Below are 18,414 nucleotides of genomic sequence, written 5' to 3' on the forward strand. Positions count from 1 at the left end.
AAGTCTGCTGTTAAAGGTATGTGAGAAGAAGTAGATCCTTGCTCTTCTGCCATTTATTTTTTTCTCCCAGGTTGCCCCATTTATGCCAGAAACTTCCTAGAGAAAAATCCAGTTCGGTCTGGTACAGACAGATGCTATGATGGTCCACACAACATTTGAGCTGTGTCTAAATTTGCCTGCTGACCCCTCATATCTCCATCCAAACAAATTAACTCCTTGCTTGGCAACATCCCAGTGAGAACCACTGTTTGGTATAAATAAAGCCCAAAGGAAGTTGTTTAAGAACTGGAAAGGGGAAGTTAAACAAAACTATGCCATTTGAGGCTTGTGAAGGAGATTGTGGGTTCGATGGGATAAGGAGCTGCTGTTCTGCAGTGTAAGTGGAAGAGAAGACTTGGCTCTGTGGGAATGTGAGCTTGCCACTTTTGCTTTTCATTCACACCAATCAAAGCTCAAAGATCTTGCTGTGGGAAGATCTCCACTGCCAGCTGTCTAAATACTGAACACTGAAGACCAAGTTAAGACTGTGCTCAGGTCTTTGTCCAAAATACGATCTCTGAGAGGTCTACAGAAGAAAGAGGGGGCAGAAAAACTGTGATTAGCTAAAGTGTAGGAGCCTGGAGCAGAGAGAACCATAAGCACACAACCAGCTTGTTCATACTGTACAGCTTCCTTCCTTCTGGGCTGGACAATTCCAAAGAATGGCCTTGCTGAACCTGGCCGTAGGCCAAGGTAATTTAATTGATTGTTAACACAATTGCAACTGTTAGCAGGAGGCCTTTTCTGGTCTCCCTGAAGGTCCTATGGCTCTCACCCATCTTCACCTACCTACTGCTGCATCTGGGTGGTCACACCAGCCTGCAGCCCCCCATCCAGAGGTCTCTTGCAGCAGAGCTTGGAACAAGGGAAAGTTCCCATAAACCTTCGTGTTTGCAAGTGTTTCATTGATCAGGCTTTGTCCTAACAGGAAAAGAGCCCAAATATGTGATGGAGTCGAACTGGGGGAGGTGGGATGTGAGCAACAGAACAGAACAAGGCTCAGGAGTTTTAAGAGAGGAGCAGAAATAGGGTGTGCAAATGTGTGGTTTGTGTATGGTAGGTGGGAAAGGTTTATGTGGAAGAGAAGAGTGAGAGCAAACACATGGCTGTGGGAAGGAACAGCATTAGAAGCACGTATTTGAAGGAAAGCAATCCCCAAACACCATCCCAATCGGTTTCACACAAATTTCTCCTCACACTTGTTAAAAGGGAGCTGCCCTCCAGCATGTGGTGGCAACCAGCCACTTACACTGAATTTGTTCAGCAAGCCACCAAACAACTCCCCCAGGGAGGACAATCATTGTGGATCTAATTAAAGCTTGTCACGCTGCTCTGCTCTGCTGACCAGTCTCTGTGCGAATGAGATGACCTCCATTAATTTTATCTGACAATGATCATTGCATCAGGGCCAAATCCCTACATGGGACCTGACACCCGCCAAGAGATGGACAAAACAGCCAGAGCTCTGGAGGGGCAGGAGGGAAGAGGGACATGGAAACCCCAGTTATGCACTGGAAGGGTCTGGCTGTCCCCTGTCCCAATGGACTGAGGATACTCCCTGATGCCACATTGGTGAGACAGTAGCTGTCAGAGCAGAGCAGGCAGAAATGTCTGGAAAACTGGGCCTCCTCTGCACAAAAGCATCATCAGCCCTCTTCTAGGAGCATGGGACCAGCTCACGCTGTCATTCACCTCCACCAGAGCAGTCTGTCAGAGAGTAGGTGGTTATTATTAAATGACAAATCTACTTGGATGTGGAACAAAAATCTAAAGGTATTACCTACAGTTTGTTAATAATCACTGGGCAGATGTTTCTACCTCCCTACCAGCTTTGGGAAAGGATTTTGAGGCAGATCCTCTCCATCCATGCTCCAGGGCCCCAAGGAGTACAGCTGTGCTCCTGTACCTATCCTCTGCACAGGGTTGTGTCAGGACTCAGTGCTGTACTAGCCATGTCCTGGCGACAGCTTGGAGCACCAGGAAAACAGCAAAAGGCTGGCCTAGGAAGAGCTGTCCAGCATGACAGAGAGAGAAAGAGACACTGTGCTACAGCCCTGCATCTCTGCTTGTGCTCCCTGATGGTCAGCAGATGGGGGGTGAATATCACTGCCCTCATCTGCCTATTGGGAATGGTTCCTGCCCCATGTTATCCCTTGAAACCTGCTCAGAAACTGAGCACAGATGTGATACTTGATACTAGATACTTGAATGGTGCCCCAAACCCCAGAGAAAGCCCTGACACTAGTTAATTGATTAACATGGAAAAATTGGACCAGATCTTTGATCAAATTGTCCTTCATAAGATCTCTGAAGGAATGAGGACTTCGAGAATGAGAGAGCAATCTCATTAACCAATGTAATTTATTAGTAGCGTTTAAATAATCACTCTGAAGACACAAACACCCCTTAGGAACATCAAAGAACTGGGAAACTGCTATGCATCTTCGGGTGGCAAACATGGGTCTGGGTGACCTCTGGGAATTTGATAGTTCTGTAATGCATCTAAGGTTGAATCAGTGTGATTGACTTTAAACTGCTGTAAATTTGCAGGTAAATAACCAGGAACACACACACACACACCAAAACCACACACATTTCTCTGTGTGGCAGCAAGAACCTCTAAGAGCACCTGACAATATGAGATCTCAGCTTGTTATTCTGTTGTCAGAATCTAATTCCCTTTTTAATATACAAACTTTTAAAATAATTTTTTGTAGCCACAATGTGAAGCCCATGTAAGTCAGGATCATCCTCCACACCAGAATCCACAACTCTCTCCAATCAAAACAAAAATATGCACTGTCAAAATCCAACATTCGTACTAGCATGAGCAGTTAATCAGCACTTATGTCCCTGTGATTAATTTAACAAGTGTCTGTTGTACTGCAAACATTTCACTTGCTCTGGTTCCTCTCTGTTTGCAAAGTACTGTTTGTGGAGGAGCTGGGCACGAAGTCACTTGACTGTAGCAAGAGTTTTCTGACTGAGTCAACCAATCTGAGATGATCCTTATGCAGCTGTACAAATCCAGGTATTTGCGAGGCAGAGAAACAAATCCAGGTATTTGTGAGGCAGAGAACAATGATTAGTGGGTGCTTTGATGCTTCTGAAAGGCATTTTAAGAAGACATGAAAAACCTGTTATTGAAGAAGGTTTCCTGAGAAGCCAGCTTCCAAGAAGGTAGACTTAAAGCTCATTCCTTGGTGATGGTGATAACCAAGACAGAAGACACCCAAGCTGAGTGTTTGATATGAAAACAAGTAAACAATAATCAAAGGAAAGAATTTGTGAGGGAGGCAGAGGGTTGTTTTGTTGCTTTCAGGCTGCTGACTAGGAGATGGTCTCAGGCAGGAGATTCAGGGTTGCCACATTTTTAGTGTAAAGACTGACTCTGTTCAGTATCACCTTTTCTAGTAGCACCACTGAATTTCTGTTTGTGCCTCTGAATATGAGGAATCTGGTTGTTTTTCCTTAGGCTACATTTTCTTCCCCCAGCACTTCTGCATTGTTTATTGCACTAATTGTCTCCTGTCAGGCAATTTGATTCTAACATTGATGATGTGCTACATCACCTCAAAATAACTTTACCGAAAACTATGGACTGGATTCTTTGTTTAATGAGAGCAAGACCCCCAGTTAAGCCAATAGGTGTAGCTTTTGCCTTAGTGGTAAATCAACCAACTTACCCCACCTGCAGATCCAGCTATATGATTTTATATGAGGCACCAAGCCACAATACATCTGAACATCAGAACATCAAGGCCACTTAATACTGTCAGGTTTTATTATGGAAAAAAAGTTCTTTTGAGTTGGAATTGCAGCAAAGATATTCATGTTCTGATCTGACTCTCCAGCTCAATGTATTATCTCTGGAAAATAGAAAGATAATAATTCTATGTGTAAAGAATGTCTGTCAAACTGCCAGGGTTTGGAGGTTCTTTTTTTTCCCTTTTAATTACTGGAAAGTAAGATGGGGAGCTGGTTCTCTACCTAAGAACTGGAGCTAAAAGCATTTCATAATGAGAAATAACTTAAGCAAACATCTTTCCCCTATCTCTCACAGTTCTTTAGGCTTGTTTTGATTTATTTTTCTTCTTAAGACCGAATTCTATATAGTTAATAAGCAGAGTGATAAAAAGAAAGCAATGCTCCGTCTCCAAACTGATGTATTTCTGCTCTGAGCACAATTTTACTAGCATATCCCTTAAGGTCTCACTCAACTTCTCTCCCCGTTTTTTATTTCCTTTGGTGGTTGCACATCAAACAAAAGGGAGAAAAAAGAAAATCAGGCTGAAAGGTGGGATGTCAGATGTGAAGAGGTAGAGAAGGAAAGGTACATGATATGGTCCCTGTAGACAGACTGAGGGAGAGGCAGCAGGGGTCTGCAATTGGCATTGGTTTGACAGTATAAGAATTTCACAGTCACTGCATTTACCTCCTATCCCAGTTCAGTCCCAGTGTTTAAGATCTCAACCTGCCATGACTCTGCCCTTGGGTTGAAGGGGCATTTTATATCATTATTGATGCTATTGATCGAGCCTTGCACATTTCAGCTTTGAGTTCCTCTGTATTATCAGTGCTTGCAAGAATAATACTTCCCCTAGGAGCAGGAAAAACTTCCAGACTTAAAGGGATGAGCTCCTACATGGTGTGAGGAGATCACCCCAATTTGCTCCTCTATATGTCTACCATGAAGGTGCCCAAAAAGTAGTTATTGGTTTCAGAGCACATGAGCTAGGATCCTCTACGTGAGGACTTAGACTCCTTCTTTGCTATAGCTTTCCACACCCAAATAAACAAGCAGCCACAGATGTCATGTTCCTAATGCCTGAAGACACAAGCACAAGGTCACATTACACTGTCTTGAGATACTGCTCATCAGCAGCTTGTAGATAATGAGAGGTAATCTAGTTTAGGCTCATCCTCTCCACTTGTGATCTAAACTAAGACCAATAATAGTGCTTTTGCCCGGCAATGAGTTTACATCCAAGAAATTGCTGTGGCTCAGCTGATTTGTTGTAATCTGCTCATGCAACAAGCACCAACCATTTCCGAGGCTGCTGTAACAGCTTGCTCCAAGGACAGCAGTTACAGCTTGGCAGTGAGACCACTTAGCTTTAAAGCAAAGGCTCCTTAAAGAGCACCACTGCCTTTAAGGCTGGAAGCAATAGGCTCTTGATTTAAGGCTGGAAGCAATAGGCTCTTGACCTCCATTTGGTTCAACAGCCATTGCTGAGAAGAAATAGGACTCTGCAGCAGGGATGTTTATAAAGCAGGGGGTAACACGTGGAAATGTCACCCCTAGTTTAATTCAGACCATAAAACCAGCAGATTCCTGCTTGCATTTTTCTGAGCAGGCATTCCTGACTCAAGCAAATTAATGAGTTCCATGTAGTTCTCCTGCATATTCCACTGTCCTATGGCATTAAAAAAAACTAAAATAACTATGTTGGGTGGTTGGTTTTTTGCAATCTATGATATTTCCTTTATCTTAGATTTCACCAAAAGTTTCCATTTGTTCAGCCTCTTAAACCCACCAAAGGGAGACATTTGAAAATGCTGTTGTGCCTTGCAGAGCTCAGTCACAATGGATTTCACAGGCCATGCTGCCCCTATAAAAGAGGAATGGGATTTGGTCTCACAAGGCCTTGCTGAAATACATCAGTTTAATTAGGTAATATTTTGCAAAGGTGAAAAATATTCTGCATACAAAGTAGAAATGACCAAAACTTGCCTCATTAATGTTGATTCACTGTAGCCAGCACACAGTGAGTACAGGCTGGAGCCCCCTGATGAATGGCACTCCCTTCATGCCAACATACTCTGCATCCATAACGGCTGAACAAGGCTCATTTTATGGGAGCAGTGGTGTGGAGAGGAGGCAGGACCATGGGCACACAACCTGTACATGGACCAACACCTGTGCAACCCCAGAGGCTGGAGCTTGGGTCATCTCTGAGGGGATGGTGCTTCCCACTCACTGCTTCCAAACCCTTCCTGGATTCTGCTCTGGGAATCAGGCAAGAATGGCAAACGAAGGGAAGGGAAAAGTCTGGGATCAAAATTGGGGATTGTCTTCAGTGAGGTCTCAGCTGCCCTTTTATTGCCACTGGTCTCAGATAAAGCTTTTCCCTAGATCAGGTATCTCCAATCACGCTGTCAGCCTTGGCCCCTGGTTCAGGAATGGCACATGACCCACAGCACCTTTCAGCAGCAGACACAGGTCACAAGGGGACGACACAACCCCACCCCACACATGCTTCTCCCAAATGCACAAATCAGTGTGTCCTGGGTATACACCTGGAATGACAGGGAGAACCAACATCATGGAATCTGAATCCTAAGGAGGATAGGGTTTGCTGTCATCAACTGACTTTGATGCATATGTCAGGACAGCCCAGAAGAGGACATGTCTGACAGAGGTGTTTGACCTGTACCAGACAAATTCCTTCATGGAACTACAGACTCAGGTGCAACAGTTGAGATGGCTACTCAATGTTCCTACTCTCCATCAGCCCTTTGGGGAGGTCCCATGGACTCACCAACATCAGTAGACCAGATGATTAAACTGCTCTTGTATACTACACAGGGGTGTCACCTGCAGAGACACCACCCAGGACCTCTGGGGCTGATTGTTGTGCTAAAACTGATTTTTGTCTACATTTTTAAATACGTGGGAGAAAATCCTCTTGCTGCTTCGGCACATGAGGCTTGGTGAAGTTTTAGTGGGGATGTGTCTCAATCCTTTAAAACTGGCATAGCCAATCCAAGTCAGCAAGGGGTTGTCTCATTTTATTTAGAGCCACGATACATCACTTGACTTATCCTACGGCAGGCACCTAAAATGGATTGGGAAATTACATTAGCAGTGGCCATTTCTTTTCTGTGACTAAAAATGGGAGCTGAGGGTGGCTCAATCAAATGGAGGGGAGATGTTTGCATTTAGATGTGTGAAGGAAAATTAAGTTAATCCTACCCAGTGATGGATGTGGCCTCCATATAACTGCACGAGGATGCAGGAAAAGGAGACTCTTGTATTGTATGTGTACATCAGAGAAAAAGGTGGAGATTGTGTTAAGAAAGCAGAGGAAGAAGAAGGAAAGAAGAAAAGAGCAAAGCCCCTGCTCTAGGTGATCCAATGAGCCAATGGATCATTTTTGGAGCCCTTTACCATTCAAATTATTGCATCTGAAATTCAGTCTTAATAACAACCAGGGGATCTTTATGACCCTTAATCAGTGGTTACTTATTTATTTATTGTATGAAATAGTGTCACCTTCTGCTGCAGCACAGAAGGAAATGTCTCTATTGCAAACTGGTTTGCTGGGTATCAGTTTTCCTCCCTTCTTTCTCCTGAATTTAATTCAGCAAGAGACATCCCGAATAAAGACCTGCACAAGCCTTGAGGACAACTGAAATAAGCAAAGAACTGTACTCTCCTCTCAGTACCAAAGTTCATCATACTCAGAAAAACAAAACTCGAGGGCCATTTTTCCCCAGGGACTGAGTGTGATCTGAAAGACTGGATCCTTCACAAACCCAAGGGTGAGTAAATGCCAGGCCATTCTGACAAAGAAATCCTTAGTAGTAAAATAAAATCTTCCCTGAGCAAAATGTTCCCTAGGAAAGAACCACTCATTTTCAGTCTAGTGGTACCTTTTGTTTTGTTTTCTTTTTGGGTTTTGTTTTGAGTTGTTTTTGGCTTTTTGGGGTTTTTTTTGTTTTGTTTTGTTTGGGTTTCTTTGGTTTTTTTGGGTTTTGGGGGTTTTTTGTTTGGTTGGTTTGGGTTTTTTGTTATATGTAATGGTAAAGAAGAATAAAAATAGGGAGAGCTTGGTGGCTGCACTTATAGTGAGAAGTTTCTGATCAGCTGTCTGTCTGATGATCTCTTCAAATGGATATGCCCTTTTGGAAAAAGCTACTTTTTCACTTATACCAAGGAATGAATCAGAACAGAAACTGCATTTTAAAACAAGTTCTTTGTAACTTCCTTCCTCTGGAGAGAAGGAAACCAAATTTTTTTGTGTAGGCAGTGATCTATAAACACAGAGACATCCAAAGCAGCAAACAACAAACCGAGCATCTCTAGTTTTCAGGCTCCACATATCACAGTCATGTGTTCAAAGATATCCACAAAAAAGAACAATTTTCCATCCTAGAAAAGAGCTCTCTTTCTGACCTGTTGGGAACCACGTGGTGCTGGCAGGCCAGCGAGGCCCTTTTCATCTCAAACATCTACGTTTCCATCTCTTTGCACATGTAATTTTGCACCTCATTGCTCCTAATTGAGTGGTTTTGAAAACCCACCCCGTAGAGCTATAATTCTCTGCCATGGCCACAGTGTCAGAAAAAATAAGTTCTCAGACACTTCTGCCTATAAATAATTCTGCTGCTGTGAGTTTATCCACAGGGAGTTGACAACTATCTCATTACTAGCATATTTCTCCCTTTGCAATCAAATTGTTTCTTCCCCCAGCTTCTTCCCAAAAAGCAAAGGTGGAGGATTGCAGGGCTTCCTAAACACCATTTTCAGTGTCTTCTTCCTCCCACGATGGATATCACAGCTGTCGTGGGAGGTGTCATCTCCAGGATGGGACTCAGCAGTGAGACTCATATTAACCTGAAATCTTTCACAGCAATTTTCTGGAGTGAAAGGAAGTCAGATCTAGGTCTAGTCACAAAGCCAAACTCCAGCTCGGGTAATTATATCCTGCTAACCCAAAGCCCCTCTTACAGTTTCAGCAGGACATGAGTCTTCTTGCTAGTACTCTGCTGTGGTTTATCTCAGAGACAGATGCATTTTGGTGAGGAAGATGATTTCTGTAGATCTGGCCATCAAAACCAGTTGTGAGTTTTGGAGCAAACACCATAATGTTTGTTTTTCTCAGGTGAGCATCAACAGCCTGGTTTCCAGCAAGGAAGAGTAGTTACTGAAATGGGAGCTTGGAGCAACAAATAATCCAAGTATTCATAGTAACTACTGAAGCGAACTCAGAAGCTGAAAGTGGGTAGATTTTGATTGGATATTAGAAAGAATTTCTTTACTGTGAGGGTGGTGAGGCACTGGCACAAGTTGTCCAGAGAAGTTTGTGGATGCTCCACCCCTGGGAGTGTTCAAGGTCAGATTGGATGGGACTCTGAGATCTAGTTGTCAGGATTGTGTCCCTGCAGATGGCAGGGGGGTTAAAACTAGACGATATTGAAGGTCCCTTCCAGACCAAACCACTCATTGAATCTATGATTCTCAGCTTCAAGGTCATAATATTTACTGTCTGACCCAAGCAACCATGCCCCAGGCACTGCAGGCAAACCTTCACCTCTTTCTGTCACTTCCCCACAAACTATCACCATGAAGCAAATAGTGCAGCACAGATTAAAAGGTTCTACACTGCTTTTGTGCCAAGTCATCAAGTACTTGCATGCTCTGGTTTCTACCACCTTTATATTCAGTCCATAATTAAACAGGCAAAGGACATAAATAGGTGACAGCTTAAAAGCACCATCTTACACTCTTTTCCTTGCTTTGTAAACACAGATCTTACTTCTCATATAAACTACAGAGCACAGCTATAACTCACTATCACTAGGCACTGCTGGTTTTTGCCTGAGTCCAGGGTATATTGTAATCAGCTGAAATGTTTTTAATTTTTTGCCTTGAAATTTGTCTTTTTAAGTCAAAGAAAGCAGCTTTGCCCATCCTGAGGATTGCTGGGTACATCTCTGAGCTGGAACAGAGTCCTGTCTTAACTGTGCTCAGGTCAAGGCAGTGCAAGAATTTTTATTCCAATATGATGTGAGCCACAGTTTGTTAAGAGTAAGTCAGAAGAAAGAACTAGTTCATCTTCTCCAGAACAGATCAGCTCTGATGAAATAAGTTAGTATGTTTGTCTTAGTTTGGACATCCCCCTACCAAGGAAAAATTCTGCTGATACAAAAGGCCCTGGCAGATGAAGGGATGGATGGATGGATGGATGGATGGAGCTGAAAGATGTCAAAGTGAACATCTATGAAACTTTGTCTTGCACATTTGGCTCTACAGAAGATTCAAGGTGCAGTGCCTGGAGTAGGAAAGCCCCGACTAACTAGGTGCTTCTGCCAAAGTGCTCCTGCCCTGGGATATAGGGCAGAAAAGCTAAATGTGGGATCTTTGAGCACCATCTGCTGGCACATTCCCCAGGAAAGGAGCTGGAGCGGGATCGGAGATTTCATCATGGCCAGGTCTGGGAGCAGAAAAAGGCTGCTGAAGGGACCCCATGATCTCCTTTGAGCTTCCATGGGGGAACAGAACAAGGGATTCCAGGATTTAGATATCTAAATTAGATGTCTACATGTGCTGTGTTGGCCTTTAGGTGCTTCATAGCAGCTCATTCTCCATAGGGCATTCTCAGTAATTACTTCAACCATCTTTTCTCTCCTTTGTTGCCTTTCCATGTATCTTCCACCTGTATCCTCTTTTAAAAATCACAACCCCACAGGCCATAGGCCTTGAACAGCAGCTTGGCTCTTAAATCCTGAAATAGTCTCCTTTGGGGCAGATCAGATAGGAGAGATCTGTATAGGGGATTCTTGGCTGCTGGATCCCATCTTGTCCCCAGTTGTGGTTCTCACCTCTTTCACCACACCTCCAGGACAGAGGTCCAGCAACACCTTACAGCTGAGCTGTATGGTCAAAATTTTATTCTCTGTAAACTCATAGAATCACGGAATATCCTGAGTTGAAACGAACCACAAGAATCATCAAGTCTGACTCTTGGCCCTATACACGACAACCCCAAGATCACACCCTGTGCCTGAGAGCATTAACCAAGCACTTGTCAAACTCGGTCAGGCTTGGTGCCATGACCACTCCCCTGAGGAGCTGTTCCAATGCCCAAACACCCTCTGGATGAAGAACCTTTTCCTAATATCCAACCTAAACTTCCCCTGACACAGCTTCATGCCATTCCCTCTGGTCCCATCATTGGTCACCAGAGAGAAGAGGTCAATGTAACTAGAAAGGATATCTTTGTCCATGAGGACCAGTATTATCTTTTCTTTCATAAGTCCTTTCCTTGCACCTATATGGGGACATGATGCTGGAGCATTTCTCATATTCTTGCAGAAAATAATGTTTTGCTGGAAGGAGGTAAACTATCTGCATATAATAGCAGAGCAGAAGTGACTGAGATGACAGTCAGAGATATGTAAGTGGCATATTGATTTTTATGTGCTGCAAATAGCAAGAGGCAGTCATCTTTTGATACGCTTGGATTAACAAAGAGCAGCATTTGGCACTGCTGCCACAAAGCAGAAGATGGGACCATAGTCTCTCAGACTTAGACACAAAGCAGGCTGAAGGAGTTAAATGCCTGCAGTCCCATGGAAAGCTGACTGTGAGGCATTCATCAAATATGAGTCACCAAATCATCCTCTGTTGAGCCTTTCAGTTTTCAGTTATCTCTGTCTACCATGAATCTAACACTGTGGGAAGGTGAGGAAGCAGTGCTAGAATTGGGGTGAGTCCCAGCTCTTGGGATTGTTCAATACGGGGGATTCTTAGTCTGAAGTTTTAAGCACATTTCAAACTGTCGTAGCTTGGGGGGAAAAAAAAGAAATTCAAGAATCTATCTCTTTCAGGGAAAAGAAAAAGGAAGAAAATTCCCAAATAGTTTATTTGCCCTAAACCAGAGAGGGATAATGAACAGCAGGAGGAATGCAGGGTAGGAACCACAGCCTCATCAGAGAATCACAAAAAATGGCTAGGGTTGGAAGCAATGTTTAGAGTACAACCTTGCTGCTGAAGCACCCAAGAAAAGAAAACTCTAGAGATGCAGAAGACATCTCAGGATGTGGAAGATGCCCTGAGATGCAGAAGATGCCAGGATTCAAAACCTGATGTCTGAGATAAACCAGCCCTACTCTAACCTATGCATGCTGCAGGATCCTCCTGCAATATGGATGAGACACTTGGAGTTCCAGCATTGAAACAAACGCCTCATACAATAGGAATCTATTTTCCCAGATACCAAGCAATAGGACATGAGTAAATGGTCTCCAGTTGTGCTAGGAGAGGTTGAGATTTGATATCAGGAACAATTTCTTCAGTGTAAGGGTTGTCAAGCATTAGAACAGGCTGCCCTAGGATGTGGTAGAGTTAGCATCCCTGGAGGGATTTAAAAGATGTGTCATGTAGCACTTGGACACATTGTTTAGTGCTGGGTTAACAGTTGGACTTGATGATCTTAGAGGTATTTTCTAACCTTAATTACTATGGAAATAATGATCCCCTGTGGCAGCTCCCTGTTAGCAACAGCATGTGCAGCAAAAGGAGGAAATTGCAGGGCATTGCTCTTAATTTTAGACACCCACATAGCACAGAACAGAAGCTTGTCTTAACTACATTTTCAAGAACTTTATGTAGGAACAAGTGCCCCTGCAAAGAAGCACAAAGACACAGGTGAGACGCAGGTGAGGTGACACAGGTGGAATTGGCAGTGCTATATTAGCAGTTGGAATGGATGACCTTAAAGGTATTTCACAAACTAAATGCTTCTATGATTCTATGATTTGTGTCCTCTTTTCAGACAGCAAGCACAGCTTAGAAACTGCTTCAGCTTTAGAGCCAGACCTGTTAAGCACCACTCAGCACCGCTAAAATGAATGAAATCATGAGATAGGTATTAAATAGAGAGGAGGCAGGTTGGGATGTGATGCACAATGCTACCTTTTTGGTTTGTGCAGTGCTGTCCCACCTTTGAAAAAGTAGGTCTGCTCAGATGAGCAACCTGGTCTAATGGAAGGTGTTCCTGTCCATGGCTGAGGGGGTGGAATAAGATGATCTTTAAGGTCAATTCCAACTGAAACCATTCTGTCATTCTATGATTTAGGAGCACATTAACTTTTTAAAGGGGTCATTACAAACTGCAAGATAATCTATTTTCTTATCTTCTCAGAACCCCTATAGAATAAATCTTGCATCCTAGACTGCTGAAACAGGAGGTTTCCTGCCTGCTGGCAGCAATCTCCTTCCTCCCTCTCTCTCTCTTTCCTTGCCTCCCAGCCCAAGGTCCTTCTCTGCACTTTCAAATCAGGAGGTATGTCAGGCTTATGGAATCAAGCCCAAACTTTCCTGAGAAAACACACCAGAGTCAAAGGCATGTTTTGAAAATAAATAGCAAAGCTGGCAAGCAAGGGTGATGGAAGACGGAACCTGCATTGTTAGAAGCTGGTAGGAGTAAATCAAGGAGGGCTCTGCATAGCAGTTTCACACAGGACTCAGCCTCCTGCCAACAATATCTGGGTAATATTGCTCAAGGATCAAAAGAATGAGCATTGAGTCTTGGGAAGGGAAGAAATTAGAAGTGTCTGTCCTGGCCACTGCAATTACATGAGGAATAATAATAGAGTGAGAGAAATAAGAGTGGAGCAAGAGTTAAAAAATACAAGGAGAACCTGGGCAAGAGAAAAGCACATCAGAGTTATAAAAAGAGACAGAGAAGGGAATTTTATTCATGAGCTTTCCAAACACATTTGCCATTATCGCAGGCATGAGAATATTATTCTGCTGCTGTCAGGGGGCATGTGATGGGGCTCTAGCCATCAGAAAATCACTGCCAGCTGTCAGAGGGCCAAGCCATTAAGGGCCATGGGCCAACACCAATCACACTGTCAAGAAATACACTTGCTTGTCAAGGGATTAGCAGTCTGGCCTGCAAAGCCTTCAGAGAGCATTGGCTTCAAAACTGGATACAGTCATGTGAATAGCACGGTCCCTGACAATAGAAGCAGTGGGTAGAAATACTCCTTTTAAGCACAGGAGTATGGAGTAAAAGGAGGAAGGTGTTCAGCTGTTTCTGGTTGGCTCTGGTACATAAGGAGCTCTGGTAGTAGAGAGCATCTTTGATTTGACAGCATTTAAAAAAAAAAAAAGAAATTCATCCAGAAGCACTGCTTAGCCTTTGACCAAATGAGCTGATGCATGACAGTGACCTCTGAGTGCACTGCAGCATTCTTTGGGAAGACTGGCATGAGAGACCAGCAAATCTGTGCTGGAGTCTCACTGAATTTTATTCCTCTTTCATTCAGGCATCAGCACTACTCTAACCTATGACAGTTGCAACTCTTCATGAACAGGGCACCTGGTTTGGGCAGCAAAACTGATGCAGACAATTCGGTCCCCACCCTTGTTCAGCAGTGATCCCAGAGAAAAGCCAGTCCTAGAACTGGCAGGGCTTATTCTGTGAGTGCTTTTCTTACCTTACAGGTGATGAGCCTAGACTTGGCTTTTGACCTCTAGCCTGCAAAGAAGTCACTGTATCCATTTCTCTGAGACAGTCACACCCAAGGTTCTACCAGAAAGCCACAAAGCTATATTAATGTAGATCAGAGAAATCACACAGCATTCATGGAGGGTGCTCTACAGTTTGTGTTAAGCATATTGGGTCAAGTTTAAACCACACATAAGCATTGCCTAACTTTTAGGTCACACCTACCATGGCATTTGAACTCAACTGCTGAGTGATTCAGACTGTCCACAGCTGCCATGCTCAGCAGTTAGTGCAGGGAGAAATTGCCTGAGACAGGAATTCAGTAGTGTATCCTATTGACTTACCATTGCAGTCATAATGCTTTAACACAGGCAGAATTCAGTATATGATTCGTACCCATGATATAGCTTCATAGGTTATAATCAGGTAATTCACATCACCATTCAATAATTATGTCACACTTCTGGATGAACTTTTTCAGAAAAGTGTGTCATGATGGACCCACTCTCGCCCAAAGTTTTGATGTGACACACCTATGAATTTTGGTGCGTCATAGAATCAAAAAATCATTTAGGTTGGAAAAGACCTCCAAGATCATCGAGTCCAACCTTTAACCAAACATCACCATATCCACTAAACCATAGCACTACATGCCACATCCTGTGGTTTCTTGAATACTTCCAGGGATGGTGACGCAACCACATACCCTGGGGCAGCCCATTCCAATGTTTACCAGCCCTATCAGTGAAGATTCTTCCTGATGTCCAAAATGAACCTCCCCTGGCACAGCTTAAGGCTATGCCCTCTTGTCCTGTCACAAGTTGCCTGAGAGAAGGGGCTGACCCCCACCTGGCCACAACCTTTTTCAGGTAGCTGTAGAGAGCGTAAGTTCTTCCCTGAACCTCAGTTTCTCCAGACTGGACACTCCCAGCTCCCTCAGCCACACGACTCACTCTCTAGACCAAAGGTTCACTGCCCTTCTCTGGACATATTTCAGCATCTCAATGTCTTGTCCTGAGGGGTTCAGGACCGAACACAGGATCCGAGGTGCGCATAAGTTCACGAAGACAATCATTGCCCTGGTCCTGCTGGCCACACTATTTCTGATACAGTCCATGATGCCATTGGTCTTCTTGGCCACCCGGGCACATGTTGGGCCAGCTGGTTGTCAAATAGCATCTGCAAGTCCTTTTCCACTGGGCAGTTTTTCAGCCACTCTGCCCCCAGCCTGTAGCACTGCCAGGGGTTGTTGTGATCCAAGGGCAGGACCCAGCACTTGGCCTGGACCCATGGATCCAGCCTGTCCAGATCCCTCTGCAGAGCCTTCCTGCCCTCCAGAAGATCCACACTACCACCCAACTTGGTGCAATCTGTGAACTTACTGAGAATGTCCTTGTTCCCCTCACCCAGAACATCAACAAAGGTATTAAACAGGATTCTCCCCAATCCTTTCTCCTGCATTACTGAGGATCTCTTCTGCTCCCCATCTCTATCTACCAGGTCAGGGGGAAAGTTGTCCTAAAGATAATTCGCCTTACCGTTAAAGACTGAGGTGAAGAAGGTATTAGGTACCTCAGCATTATCCTCATTCTTGGTGACAATGTCCCTCCCTGCATTCAATAAAGAATGGACATTTTCCTTGGCCCTCCTTTTGTTGTCAATATTTTTATAAAAACATTTTTTATTACTTTCACAGCAGTGGCCAGATTGAATTCTAGCTGAGCTTTCGCTTTTCTAATTATCTTTCTACATGACCTAATGGCATTCTTGTACTCTTCCTGAGTAGCCTGCCCTTCTTCCAAAGGTCATATACTCTCCTTTTTTTCCCAGAGTTCCAGTGAAAGCTTCCTGTTCAGTCAGGTTGGTTTTCTTCCCCAGTTTAGACTGGATATCAGGAAAAATTTCTTCACCAAAATTATTGTCAAGCTTTGGATCAAGCTACCTTCTTCCATCATATGGTGTTCCATCACCATCCCTGGAAGGATTTAAAAGACATTGAGGTATGGGACTTAGGGACATGGTTTATTGGTGGCCTTGGTAGTACTGGGTTAGTGGTTGGGCCTGGTGATCCTAACAGGTCTTTTCCTTCCTAAATCATTCTATGATTCCATGACTCACTTCTGTGACATCAGCTCCACTTCTTGATAGCTGATGCCACAATAAAGTAGGGTCCTTGGTAGAAAAGCTCCATAAAATGTCCTTCTTTCCCTGTCTATTAATGAGCTGTCCTACTGAGGCAGCTCATCAACAATTTACTGTGGAAATGGAGAGACACAAGTTACCCCAGAAAAAAGTGGGAAGTGGAAACATATTATTGTATTTCTTTGTGTTTCCTTTCATCCCCCTTTAGTTAATAGGTCTGAAATATCCAAGCTATGCTAATAAAGTAAATTTGAATTGTCTGAGCAGGCTCTTCTATTAACAACTTGTTAAAGAAAAGAGTCTGGCTGAGGTGTAAGTTGATTAGCTCACTGGTAATTAACTGATACCCAGAAAAGTAACAAAGGATTTTGTCAAGTAAATAATGACTTGATCTTTCCTTTCCTCCTCCTTCCTGTAGTAAATGAAAGAAATATAACATTACATGAGCAGAATGTGCTTCATTTCCAGGCTAAATAGAAAAATTTGCATATGCTTGGGGTAAATATGCCATTTTCCTAGAGATCAAGGAAAAGAATAGCAGCTGCCTTCCCTACTGTTGGTGCAGTACAACTGAAGATATTTCAAAATTTTAATTTTTTTTAGATGTTTGACATTTTAATATATGTGCATCTGCTTACCACTGAGACTTTGCTTGTTCCTAGTGGTTTTCTCCTTTTGTTCCAGAGATTTTTTGGAGAGTAGCAATATAAGGAAATTGCTTTTTCTGTCCATGAGACTAAGTGACAAGCAGTGCACAATTGGATGGACAGGGTTTATAGAGTATGATAAATCACCTTTCATGTTCAGACACTAACTGATTCATTACACAAAATACAGGTAATGAATGGTTTATGCATGCTTTCTTCCTTCAACTGAAAGTTATAAGAAAAGGGGAAATACTGGCAACAGCTAATTATTCCAAATACATTCCTACTGCTGGTTTTTTAAAAAAAAGTTTCAGCCCTTCTCCCTCACAGGCCAGATTAGCCTGTCTTCCAGCCAGTTTCTTGCTTCTTGACAATATTTTTCCTTCAAAATTTGCTTTAAGTAATCTTTATATCATTGGGACTTCCATTTCTGCAGTAGGTGGTCACTGAGCTGTCCTTGACCAACCTCCAACTGATCATGAGAGCTGGGCAGGGACTTTTTACAGGGGCATGCAGTGATAGGACAAGGGGAGATGGTTTTAAACTGGAAGAGGGTAGGCTTAAATGGACAGTAAGAAGAAATTCTTTAATGTGAGGGTGGTGAGGCACTGTCACAGGTTGCCAGAGAAGCTGTGGATGCCCCATCCCTGGAAGTGTTCAAGGCCAGTGTGGAGGGGGCTTTGAGAAACCTAGTCTAGTGGAGGTGTTCCTGTCTCCCATTGCAGGGGTGTTGGAACAAGATGATCTTTAAGGTCCTTCCAATCGTAACCATTCTATGATTCTATGAGCCTGTGATCATACACTCAAATTGGCATGACTGGGAAGGACAGATACACACCAGCAGTTCACACCTGAAATCAGTGATACCCAAAAATTTAGCAGTGTGAATATAGATGGGAGAAGGCCTCAGCTTGAAAAGCCTTGGCAGGACAGGTTAGCAAACTGATGTTGACACCCTAAAGCTTGCTACTGATGGCCACCTGCCTGCACAAGGTAGGTGCTATCACCAGGAAATAGCTGCTTAATCCACCCAATGGCTTTGAACACTGTCAAGTCACATAAATCATGAATATAACAAAATATTTCCTGCAGGGTTGAAAACATGTTCGTTGGAATACAACTCTCTTACCTCTGCTCCACAGCAATATCATGATACTATGTATACATTCTTACCTTAACTGCAAGCTGCCAGCACCCTCCCTTCTCTTCCCCAAAAGGAGCTGATTACAAGAGAAAACTAGTGATGTGTTCTCCTCCACACTCCTTCTTGTCTCCATTCATGGGAAGGGAGCTAGGATAGGAACAAAAAGAGAGGAATGTTGCTCCTGTTCTCACCATCC

The sequence above is a fragment of the Sturnus vulgaris genome, chromosome 2 (assembly GCF_052056855.1).
Source record: "Sturnus vulgaris isolate bStuVul1 chromosome 2, bStuVul1.hap1, whole genome shotgun sequence".
Lineage (NCBI taxonomy): Eukaryota > Metazoa > Chordata > Aves > Passeriformes > Sturnidae > Sturnus > Sturnus vulgaris.